This window comes from Muscardinus avellanarius, assembly GCF_963383645.1.
Source record: "Muscardinus avellanarius genome assembly, chromosome: 11".
NCBI lineage: Eukaryota > Metazoa > Chordata > Mammalia > Rodentia > Gliridae > Muscardinus > Muscardinus avellanarius.
Window position 1 is genome coordinate 83,532,137 of NC_137797.1, and position 12,967 is coordinate 83,545,103.

The 12,967-nt window shown below is 35.7% G+C and overlaps 1 pseudogene across 1 annotated transcript in view; it reads left to right on the forward strand.

The window, feature by feature from the left end:
* The window catches only part of LOC308269557 (thrombospondin-4-like), a 69,302-nt pseudogene that overhangs the window by 29,373 nt on the left and 26,962 nt on the right, over positions 1-12,967 (forward strand). Inside the window, exon 2 of the transcript in view lies at positions 3,233-3,305. The product of the transcript in view is annotated as a thrombospondin-4-like (transcript). The remainder of the gene's footprint in view (positions 1-3,232; positions 3,306-12,967) is intronic.

The window sequence follows — 12,967 nt, forward strand, 5'->3', positions numbered from 1 at the left end:
GTACTAGGGTTCCTGGAAGCCCTTCTACCTCCGGGCTACACTCCCAGACCTATTTTTACATTTTTTTTTCATTTGGAAACAGGGTCTCCTAAGCCAGCACACATAGCTGGCTTCGATCCTCCTGTCTCTGCCTCCCAAGCGCGGGGATTACAAGCGTGCGCCACCATGCCTGGCTTTTAATTTGTTTATAATTTTAAAATTTTTGTTATAATTATAAATTGACAAGTTATAATTGCATGTGTTTATGGGTACAAAGTGATATTATGACTTATGAATATAATGTGGGTTGATTAGAGCAAAATAGTTAACATACCTATCACCTCAAATACTTTTTAAGAACATGTGACATTCACTCTCTAGTGATTTTGAAATGTATACTACATTATTTACTATATTCACCATGCTGTTCAATGTGTCTCAAAGGAAAAGAAAGCCCTCTTTTCTGCCTGAGGCTCTGCACTCTCTGACCATCATATCTTCCTCCCTCTCCAGCCTCCAGTAAGCACTGTTCTACTCTGTGCTTGCTCGGGTTTGATTGTATTATATTCCACACATAAATGAGAACATGCTGTATTTGTTTTTCTGTACTTTCTTGGCTGTGTGTGTGTGTGTGTGTGTGTGTGTGTGTGTGTGTGTTACTAGAGATAGAACCCAGAGGCCTTCTACCTCTGGGCTACACCCAGACCTATTTTACATTTTATTTGGAATCAGGGTCTCACTAAGCTGCTGAGAGCCTCACTAAATAGCTGAGGCTGGCTTCGAACCTGCACAATTCTCCTCTCTCAGCCTCCCTAGTACTGGGATTACAAGCATGTGCCACCACGCCCAGCTTTCTTGGCTTTTTAACTTAGTAGAGTGTTCTCTAATTCCATCCAGGTTGTTGCAAATAATATTTTCTTTTCATTTTAAAACCTGAATAGTACTCAAGTGTGTCTATGTACCATATTTTCTTTATCTATTCCTCCACTGATAGAGGTAGATTTCCTAACTTGGCTATTGTGAAAAGTGCTGTAAAAATCATTGTATGTTCTTTGGGCATACATCTCTTTGACATACTACTTTCAGATCTTTGGAGTAAATGTCAAGAAATGGGGTCACTGTATTATAAATAAAAACTCTTAGTTTTTTGAAGAATCTTCATATGATCTTTCATAATGGCAAAACTAATCGGCTTTCCCACCAATACTGTGGTCAGGTTTTCTTTGTTCCACATACTGGTTGATGATTATCTTTTCCTTTTTTTTTTTTTAAGTTGTTCTGATAGGCATGAAGTACACCTTTAATTTTATGGAGCTGATCCTTCATTAACTTTTCAACAAAAGGTAAATGGAAGGTAAAATTTTAAGGCTTCATACCTCTAAAGAGTATAATTAGTTTATCTTTATACATGATTTTTAAAATTTGGATATGGATGATTATATTTTGAGATAATTTTCTTAAAAAATATGAAACAAGGTACTTTTCAGTAGCATCGATATTATAGCATAATTTTCAAGATAAAAGATTTCATTCTTATTCCCTGTCTTTATCCTTATGATTTTTCTAACTGGAAACTTTAAAATATTTTTACTTGGTTTCCATTTTTCACAATATTGTGCCCTTATAAAGGTCTTTTCCTTATTTAATGTCTGAGAACATAGTGAGTTCTTATATTTTTGGAAATGTATGACCTTTGGTTCTAGGAAATCATTTTACTTTGTTCATTTTTATCCCTCTATTTTTCTTTCTCTTTAGAATTGCTGCTATGCAAATGGAGAACTTCAGGAATGTATTTCTCAACTTTATATGCCAGAAATTTGTTAATTCTTTGAAAAAATTTTCACAATTAATATTGATCCAAGTTTATTTTTATATCATCTTCTTTTTTGATAAATACAATAGCATATCTAATATTATCCATATATCATATTAATTTAATATTGACTTCCTTCTGTTCATTGCTCTTTCTTCTTAGTTCTTTGATTTTGACTAGTTGACTGGGTCTCTTTCATATGAGAAGCTTTTCTCAGATGTCCTCTGGTGATGGTCTAGATTTTGTACTTAACACCAAGAATAAATTAATGTTTCTATGGCTTTCTGAATTCAGGAAGAGTATATTATTTCTTGAAATTCCACCATTTAGAAAAGTATTTGCCATATGTCTCTGGCATTAATAAAAATGATACTCTCTCAGATTAGCCAGTCTCCGAAAGTGAAGGGTTGTATGTTTTCTCTAATTTTTGGAAGCTAGAGAGAAATTGGGAAACAAAGGGTACTTAAAAGGGGGGAAACTCCAGTGGAATGATGAAAGGATCCAGGGGAGGGAAATAGAAAACTAGAGACCTTCTCCGGTTCCTGAAACTAGAAGGAAACAGTATATGCTGTGTACATATATAAAATTATCAATGCCAATCTCAATAAAATGTATGGGAGAGGGTAGGAAGTAGGGGGATTCAAAGGGAGAAACGGGAAGATACATTTATCTTCCAATCACTTTGAATCTAATTATGATGTATAATTCCAATGAACCAATAAAATTGTATTTAAAAAAAGTAAAATTATATATTGAAAAAAGAGAAAAAAAAGTCTTTTCTTTGGAGGAAATAAAGAATAATAAGGATGAAAGGGAAGCAAATGGCATTGAATGCAGGAAGCCACCTTAATTTCTTTTTAGTTAGAAGAGAAAAGCATGCTTGTAATCCCAGTACTTGGGAGTCTGAAACAGAAGGATTGCAGGTTGATGAGACCTTGTTTCAAAATAAAGAATAAAAAAATAGGGCTGGGTGTAGCTTGGAAGTAGAATGCCCCCAGGTTCAATTCCCAGTGCCCCCCCCCAAAAAAATAGAAAATAAAAGCACTTGTACTTGGGAGGCTGAGACAGGAATATCATGGGCTTGAAACCAGCCTCAGAAACTTAGTGATATCCTGATTCCAAATAAAAAAAATAAATTAGGACTGGTGGTGTAGCTTTGAGGTAGAATGCCCTTGTGTTCAATTCCCAGCACCAAAAAAAAAAGAGCAAACAAACAAACAAACAAAAAAAACCCAAACACTTAAAACAACCGACGAAAAATTATCTTGAGCCCTGCTGGCTGTGAATTCTGATTATCACAGACAAAATAATAAAAAGTAATCAAATAAACAATGATGAACAGGATGTTTTCTAGCTTTCCAAGATTTCCTCTGCATCCACTTCCATCATGGAAGGTCTGCATGGAGTGTGTTTCGCTGTGAATTCTCCTCTCCTCTTCAGAACTTTCACTCAGGAAGGAAGGCACTCAGCCCTCCAGACCTTTGCTCTTCACCTTGTCCTCTACTCTTGTCAGGTTAGTTATAATTTAAATTTATTTCTTATTATGAAACTGAAAACTTATCTTTTTATCTGAAGAATTTAAGACTTTCAGGGTACCAGTGAGACAGGTCTGGAGGGGTGTGGAGCCTTCTCAGGTCCCTGAAGTCATCCGTGGGATGCCATTCCTTTTATGTCTACATGTCACATTGATGAGATGGAGACCAACTTCCTGAGGTCACGGGGAAGGAAGAGCCATGCTTTCCAATGCTGGTAATGGACCTCCAAAGAAGTGGCCATTAAAATTCTATTTAAGCCGGGCGTGGTGGCACTTGGGAGGCAGAGACAGGAGTATCGAGCAGGTTCCAAGCCAGCATCGCTGGCTTAAGAGAACCTGTTTCCAAATAAAAAATATAAAATAGGTCTGGGAGTGTAGCCTGGAGGTAGAAGGGTTCCATTCCCAGTACCACACACAAAAAAACAATGCTATTTAAAATGTCACTTTTAGCCGTGCGGATGGCGAAAGCTTGTAATCTACGTTTGGGAGGCGGAGACAGGAGGATCACTCAGGTTCGAAGCTAGCTGAGCTGGCTTAAGAGACCCTGTTTCCAAATTTTTTTTTAAAAAAAAGTATAAAATAGGTCTGGGACTGTAGCCCGGAAGTAGAAGGGTATCCAGGAACCCCAGTACCACCAAAATAAAATTCACTTTAAATTTTTCCCTCTCAACTTTACATATCTGTGAACTTCTTTCCCAGGTGATTATTTCAATTAGTGAATTTTAAAAAATTTCCCGTAACAGAGTAGAAATGAGGTCATTCTTTAGTTCAAATATCAGGATGTGTTCTTGGAAATGGAAGATAGTAAAGTTCTTGGCAGGTTTATAACAGGGCTAGAGAGAATAAAAATAATTAGATAGAATCTCACAGGGGACTAATTAGAAGGCTCCAGAGAAAACTGAACAGAATGTATTTTGTTTGAAGATAACAAGCAAAAATTTTTAGGAAAACAGTGAAATTTCATATCCTAAAAAAAGTAAAATTATTCTGAAGAATGCACTGAGAGTTGTATAATGAGAAGTTACACTGCCATGGAGATAAATGAAGCAACATTTATTCATTTTCCCCTAATATTTGTGATATTTGTGATTTTTGTGTCATGAACACAAGTATATAAAAGTCTGAATGTTTTTCCATGGTAGCCACTCCAGCCTAAACATCTTTCTGTCATTGTGTTTCTAGATGTGAAGGAAGAGAAGCTGAGGCAGAGGTTGTAAGAAGGGCTGCGGTAGGTGCATCTAAGAAAACCTAACTTGCTTGGTGGTTATCTTCATTGCAGGTCACTCAAAGTTGTAGAAACACATCTTTTATGTATAGGATTTTATTTGGCTTAGCTCTCCAGTTTATTTTGAATAAAAATCTAGATTATATGCAATCTCAACAAGTATCTTGTGGCTGCAGTGATAGAACTATTAACAGTGTTTATTTTGTTACTGAGTAGATGTATTATAAAAATGGGCATGGAAAAATCTTGGTAGTATAGTTCTTCAATTATTATTTACTAGTGCATTAGCATTAAGCATCAGAGAATACCTAGAATTTGTCTTTTGGCTTCCATTTTCTTCTTTATGAATCTTTATTACAGCTTCAAGGATGCTCAGATTGTGTTCAGACTTTGATTTCTTCTACACAGAGGAAGCTCTGGATTTCCAGGTAGATGGTGGTTTTGTCCTGTCTAACCTGCTTCTAATGGACCTTTTCTTAGATATACTGTTCATCTATCCTGTTAACTTGGGAAGAGCAGGTAGCAGAGGCAGCAGAGGAAGAAAAATTTTGCTAGTTGTATATTGATTTACCATCAGGATGTATATTTGTTGGTTGTATATTGATTTAGCATAGATTCACTGGAAACTAGTATAGATTTATTTATAAATATTTTATGTAGGACCTACTTATTTACACTAGGAGCTATAAGATTCCTTACCATACTGAAGGTGTCTAAGTTCTTGGACAAAGGAGTATCAGATTCCTGGAGTATCTTATATAAATAAGAGACTCAGTTATTAATGGGAAAGAAGTCAAAGGAAGAACCCAGTGCTGGAGACCCAGGAAAGTATTCATGGAGAAAATGGCAAGAAATAGCTTTTGAAAGATGATGAGACATTGGCTAGGTTGAAAACATGGAGTTTGTGTATCCTGGGCTAAGAAGTTGGTGCAAAACAAATCATGAATGTTAAATAAGTTATATAGAGTTTAAAATATAGAAGTTAGTTCATTTAGAAAGTAAATTTGAGTATTTTTTATTTCCTATTTCTGTGGTAGGTGGATCTAAGGAAACTATGACATTAATCGTACCATAAGTTTTCTTAGCTCTTTTATTTTATTTATTAATTATTAGTTCTAAGGATTGAACCCAGGAATATTCTACCTCTGAGTTAGATGCCCAACTCTATCTTATTTTTTATTTTGAAATGGAGTCTTGCTAACTTGCCAAGACTAACCTTGAATGTGACATCCTCCTGTTCCAGCCTCCCAAGTATAAACATTATAGGTGTTTGCCACCATGTCTGGCATGATTTGTTAAAATTTGAAATAGCCCATGTTTAACTACGCTAGTAGTAGGATGCCTGAAGCTCCACCAAGCCATCTTGTTCTCCATTTGAACACAGTAATATATGTACATGGGTATCCCACAAAACCTTTTAAAGAAGGATTTGTAAAGAATAGTTGATTTCTGTACCTTTCTTAAACCTCTAGTCTCCCTTTATACCTCCAGACTTACTTAGGACAAGCAGTTCTCTTTTCATTATTGAAAGAATATTCAGACAGAAAATTAAATTTTGTTGCTAAAATATATAAAATGATATATATAAAGTAATTTTATATCTGTATTTTAATAAACTAAAACCACTTACTACATCATTCACATAAATAATTACAACTTGGTGGTATATATATTGAACACCCTATTAGATAAGTGTACACATGCCTTAAAGATTTAGGAAAAATGAGAATCAATATGTGCCCTAATTTTTGAATAAATTAACATATGTTGAAGGTCTATGTGTATCTGGAACTACCTGAGGTTTTTACAGATTATACTTATTTAATTTCACATAAAGTAGACTTTCTAAGCAAATTTAAAGACAATGCGGGCTAATAAAAACACAGGGAGACATTACTGGATCATTAGTCTATCAAATTATCATTGCTCCATCTTCCAACCATATGTACATGGCCAGAATATATATCTAAAATTGGCTGATATAATTCCTTCTTCCAGGACCCTAGTCCCTTTTCAGGATGAGAACTCTGCCTAGCTCCTGCCAACTTTAATTGTCCAGAACTGGACCCTGTACCACCCGCATATTCCATATGAATGGCAAGGGCATGTTATACACTGAGGATTACTTAAAATCATTATCTCTTTTCGTAAGTGATGAAGAGAATTTGTGCCTGGGATTATACTCTTGACATTATTTGTTCATCAGATTGGGCATCTTTATACTGATGAGGGTTAAACAAAAATAACTGCATCTGGTGATTTTTATATCCTCCAGTTCCCTTCTCTGAATCTACCTCTAAAGGGTCCCTTTCTTTGGCTCTGTTCAATGTCTTCCACTCAATTCTAACTTCTCCCAAACCCTAACAGGTCACAGAGAGTGACTTTGGGGGCAGCTTTACATTCAAACTCACCCACATGTTTTCAAGCAGAAATGTATTGCTTTATCTCTTCTCACAATTAATGATCATTTTCATTGCTCATAAATTTCTGTCAAAAGTTACTGACTTTTCTCTTACTTTTGAACAACCTGTTTTTTCTTTTTCTGTATGTTGTTTTGATATACACATTAGTGTTTATTGGTTAGTACATTTTCACTAGAGATTACTAAACTAGAATAAGAGGGCTTTTGTCTCCAAATTTGTTTGTGTGTGTGTGTGTGTGTGTGTGTGTGCATGTCTCTTCTTGATTTTAAGATTCTAGAAGACATGAGTTTTATACTTTAAATAATACATCATTTATTTGGTTAGTCAAATGTGCAGGATTGTTCTTCCCTGGCTCTGTTTCAGTCAACATTCTCATTGCTATCACACAAAATACTTGATTGGCCACAATTTAGAGAAAGGAAAAAGTTTATAGACCTTTGTATTTATAAAGGAATATATTCCTCGGGGCCATACTTCCAGTGACCCACCTCCTCCATCTATCTGCCTAATTTACTCCCAATAAGTCTATTAAACTTAAATGATGAAGAGGAGCTGAGCCTGGACTATCACTTGTCACTGTATGTTCACCAACGTGGACATTGGTGGATGAATGGATTTATACACCAATGAGAATAGAACCCTCAGAATTTATTTTAGCTCTGAATATTTCTGCATTGTCAATATATGAGCTCTTCCAGAGGACATTGTATCCAAACCATAATATTCTATCATTAGCCATTGTTGCCTTATTGCTCTGGTTAGAGTCTCAAGTACTATATTGAAGATAAGTGGTGACAATGGACATTCTTGTCTTGTTCTTGTTTTAGGGGGAATTCTCGAAGTAGCTGTTACCATAGTTTTTAATCTCTTTGGGTATAAAGGTTTTTAAAAAGTGTATAAAATAAGGTATTTTTCTCCGCCACACTCTTTAAATCTTTCTTCAAAACTAGAGTCCAATTTTTGCTATAAGATTACTTCTCTAAAACACTTTTTTTTTAGGTATTGGAGATAGAACCCAGAGACATTCTACCTCTGAGCTACACCCCCAGCCCAATTTTTTAAATTCTTTATTTTGAAACAGGGTCTTAATGAGTTGCAAAGGGCCTCACTAAGTAACTGAGGTTGGCCACAAACTATAATCCTCCTGTCTCAGTCTCTCAAAATCTGGGATTACAATCATGTGGCACCATACCTGGCTCTAAAACATCTTTAAGAATATCATCAACCTGGAAGCTTTAAATACCAACTCACAACAATGATGGTTAAGTATTGGGCATTTTGTTCATTTACATTTCAAATTCTATCAAAAGCTTCTGGCTTTCTAGAGCTCAATTTAGTTTTCCTCTGGCACCCTGTCATTCCAGAGCCATATTTTTAGTTTTGCTGAGCTGTGAAGTAGGTAACCCACAGGGCTTAGCCTAACTGATAAGCACAAAGTGAAGTTGCTGGTGTGAAAAAAAATTGTTTCTCCTTGATTTCCTCTCATAATCCTCCTAAGAAAACTTTCAATCTCCAGACAGGCTGGTATAAGAAAGAATTTCTTTCAAGACAAAAATACTTGCCCTGGAACCCAGCTGAACAGACTGTGCAGTTCTACTCCATGACAGCTGTGAGAAAGAGGCTTGGAAGCTGCTAATTCAATCAAGAGCTGTTTAATGCAATTTGACAGATTTCCAATATAAATCAGGCTGTGTTGCTATTTTGAAAAAAAATCCCCAGCACAGAAACACAGCGCTTAAGGAGAAGCAGTGGCAGACTTAATATTTTGCTGGGTCTCCTCATGAAACTGAGAATTAATAGATTTGTTCTCTATCCAAAGCAAATCTATAATGAATTGGAGAAAAGTAATTAGAAAAGCATCTAATGTTATGAGCCAGGAACTTTCCCAATGTATAAAGACAAAACATTTGATAAACTGAAAGTTCTATTAAACGATTAAGCCCATGCATTTCTCTTTAGAGATTTCCAGGCCCTAAACCAGATAGCCAATGTATTTGATTTATAGTACACAGTGCATGAAAATAAAACCAGTGGATTAAAAGGTGCAGAAAACTGTAATAGAGGGAATGTTTTTCAATACCATTAAGGCAATATACAATAAACCCAAAGCTGACATCATATTGAATGAGGAAAAATTGCAAGAATTTCCTCTAAAATCAAGAACAAGAAAAGGATGCCCACTACACCACTCCTTTTCAATATAGTCCTCGAGACTCTTGCCACAGCCATAAGAAAAGAGAAAGATATCAAAGGAATTCAAATAGGAAAAGAGAAATTTTCTTGTTTACAGATGACATGATTCTTTATCTTGAAGACCCAAAAAACTCAACCAAAAGACTTCTGGAGCTGATTAACCACTTCAGCAAAGTTGCAGGATACAAAGTCAACTTAAAGAAATCAGTTGGTTTTCTATATGCTAACAATGAATCCACAATGAAAGAAGTAAAGAAAACAATTCCATTCACAATAATCTCAAAACCAATAAAATATCTAGAAATATACCTAACCAAAGATGTAAAAGACCTCTACAAAAAAAAATATATATATATAAAACGCTAAAGAAAGAAACTGAAGAAGACCTTGGAAGATGAAAAGATCTCCCTTGCTCATAGATAGGCAGAATAAATATCATCAAAATGGCCATTCTGCCAAAAGTGATCTACAGATTCAATGTAATTCCTATCAAAATACCAAAGACATTCTTCATAGACCTAGAAAAATCAATCATAAATTTTATATGGAGAAAGAAAAGACCCAGAATAGCCAAAGCAATACTCAGCAATAAGAACCATGCAGGGGGCATCACAATCCCTGACTTCAAATTATATTACAGAGCAATAGTAGTTAAAACAGCATGGTATTGGCACAACAACAGGCATACAGACCAATGGAACAGAATAGAAGATAAAAAAAGCAAACCCACACACTGATAGTCAATTGATCTTTGACCAAGAGGCCAAACTCATACCCTGGAGAAAAGACAGCCTTTTTAACAAATGGTGCTGGGAGAACTGGCTATCCATTTGTAGAAAGATGGAACTAGATCCTTACATCTCATTGTGCACAGGAATCAATGCAAGATAAATCAAAGACTTGGAAATTAGTCCAAAGACTGTGAAGCTATTAGAGGAGGGCATAGGCTCAACACCCTAACATATAGGTACAGGCAGTAACTTTCTCAACAACATTTCCAAAGCACAGGAAATTAAAACAAGAATTAACAGGTGGTATGGCATCAAAATAAAAAGTTTCTGTTCATCAAAGGAAATAATTAAGAACCTAAAGTGAAAGCCTACAAAATGGGAGAGATTTTCCAGCCACCACTCTAATATCCAGAATATACAAATAGCTCAAAAGATTGTACACTAGCAAAGCAAATAACCCAAGCAAGAAATGGGCAAATGAATTGAATAGACACTTCAGAAAAGAAGAAATACAAATGACCAATACTTACATGAAAAAATGTTCAACATCATTAGCCATCAGGGAGAAACTATAAAGAGATTCTATCTAACCCCAATCAGAGTGGCAAGCATAAAAAAATCAAATAACAACAAATTCTGGCAAGGATTTGGGAAAATAGTAATTCTTTCACACTGTTGGTGGGAGTGCAAACTAGTTCGGCTGGTATGGAGATCGGTGTGGAGATTCCTTAGAAAACTGGGAATGAACCTACAATATGGCTATATAAGGCTATACCACTCCTGGGTATCTTTCCAAAGGGGTTGAAATAAGAGAACTACAGTAACATATGTATACTCATGTTTGTAACAGCACAATTCATAATAGCCAAAATATGGAACCAACCCAGGTCTCCATCAACTGATGAATGGATTTCAAAATTGTGGGAAATACACACAATGAATTCTATTCAGCAATAAAGAACAAAATCCATTGAAGAAGATGGAAAGACCTGGAGAACATTATGTTAAGTGAGATCAGCCAAGCACAGAAAAAAAAAGAGAAATATGTTTTTTTCTAACATGCCCAAACTAGGGAGTATTAGAGATATCAGAAGGACTCCAGATAATGAAGGGGAAACCTCAGCAAAGTGAGAAAAGAAGGGTAGGAGAGGAAGGATGAGGTTGATTAATGGAGGAGCTACATTCAAATACGTGTATTGCCAGACGTGGTGGTGCATGCTTGTAATCCCTGCACTTGGGAGGCTGAGAGAGGATTGCACAGATTCTAAGCCAGCCTCACCTACTTAGTGAGGCTCTCAGCAACTTAGTGAAACCCTGTTTCCAAATAAAATATAAAATAGGTCTGGGAGTATTGCCCAGAGGTAGAAAGCCTCTGGGTTCCACCCCCAGTACCACCACCAAAAAAAACTAAAAGCAAATATGTGTATAAAGTGTGAATGTAGCATGGTCAACCTAAACACTCATTGGAAGTAGGGGAAAGGGGAAGTGGGGGGCCACCAAGCACAGTCAGAATGTATGTGATTTTCAGTATGATCCACACTGATGTGAAACTATAGTATACCCATTGTATCCCCAATATATCCCATCTATGACTATTGCAGTACCAAACTATTGATAACTTTAAATTGTACATTTTATAAATGAGGAGATAAAGAACTAAATTTTTCACTTTTTCATATGTTCTCTTTTTGATCAACTGTAAAAACAATTTTTGTGATCAGAAAAAAGTTTTCACTGAATTTTTATTGCACTTAGACATTCATAAAATTATATCCTAACAATTTTTAGTTTTTCTTTTCAAACTCAAGTTGTGTTTCTCCATTTGTAGAATGGATAAGTCCTCTAATAGATTTTAGTAATTTTCTTCATAAGGTTTGTACATGTTTTGGAATACACTTACTGAGTTATTTTCTTATTTAGAAAGATAGTTTTTTTTATAATTTTCTTTGAAATTTCTTTCTTATGTGACATTAAAAGCACCATCTTTTGTATCATATGTTAAATCATTCTTATACAGTGTCACATACATAATATTTGTATTGGCATATAAAATTATACAAAATAATAGATTTTATTGTAGTATATTTGTATATGCTTATGGCATATTTTGATCAATTTCCTCAGTAACTCCCTTGTCTACTTTCCCTTTTTTCCCTTGATGCTATTCCTCTATACTACTGCTCCTCCTTTTATTTTCATGAGACCCTTTTTTGCACTCATTTCTTCTCTTGTTTCCATATATAAGAGAAAAATATACAACCCTTGACTTTCTGAGAATGGCTTATTTCACTTAATGCAATGTTTTCTAGTTTCATTCATTTTCCTCCATATGACATAATTTTTTTCTTCTTAATGACTGAGTAAAACTCCATTGTGTGTGTATACAACATTTAAAAAATCCACTCATCTGTGATGAATGTTGGTTCCATAGCTTAATTATTGTGAATTCTGTTGCTACAAACCTAATTATGTATGTGTCTCTATTGTATGCTGACTTTAATTATTTTGGCTAAATACTGAGGGGTGAATACCTGAGTCATATGAAACTGATCATACTATTAGTTCTCATCTCCGTCTCGAACTGGACAAATTTGTTAGGTGAGTATGGACGATGCTGAGTTCTGACCAATCCTTTCCTGCCAGCAAATGTTGGGGAAGCATTGTCCATGTCAAAGCAGAATCCAGCCTCAACAGGGATGTGTTTCTATATATCAAGATAGGAATGTGACTCTGGCAAGAGCTGCTGGACAGCCCCTCTCACCCAGGCATCTTATAGACCCACCCAAATTGCACTTCACCCATCATTCTCAGAGCCACAGTTTGTGTTCTGGGGGGAGGTGTGTGGAAAATACCCACGTTGCACCATCAAATCCTCCAAACACTCTGGACATGGGTGGGATGACCAGGCCTGTGCTATGGTGAGCGGCATCCACCCAACCCTGACTCAAAGCTGATTTTTCTTGTCCTGGATTCTTATGTAATTCAGACTGCCTATTTCAAATGAAAGAATCCTTGACTCTTCTCTGTTCTCCAGACACACAGATCTCTAGCTGTAGCTCCATTCCTGCC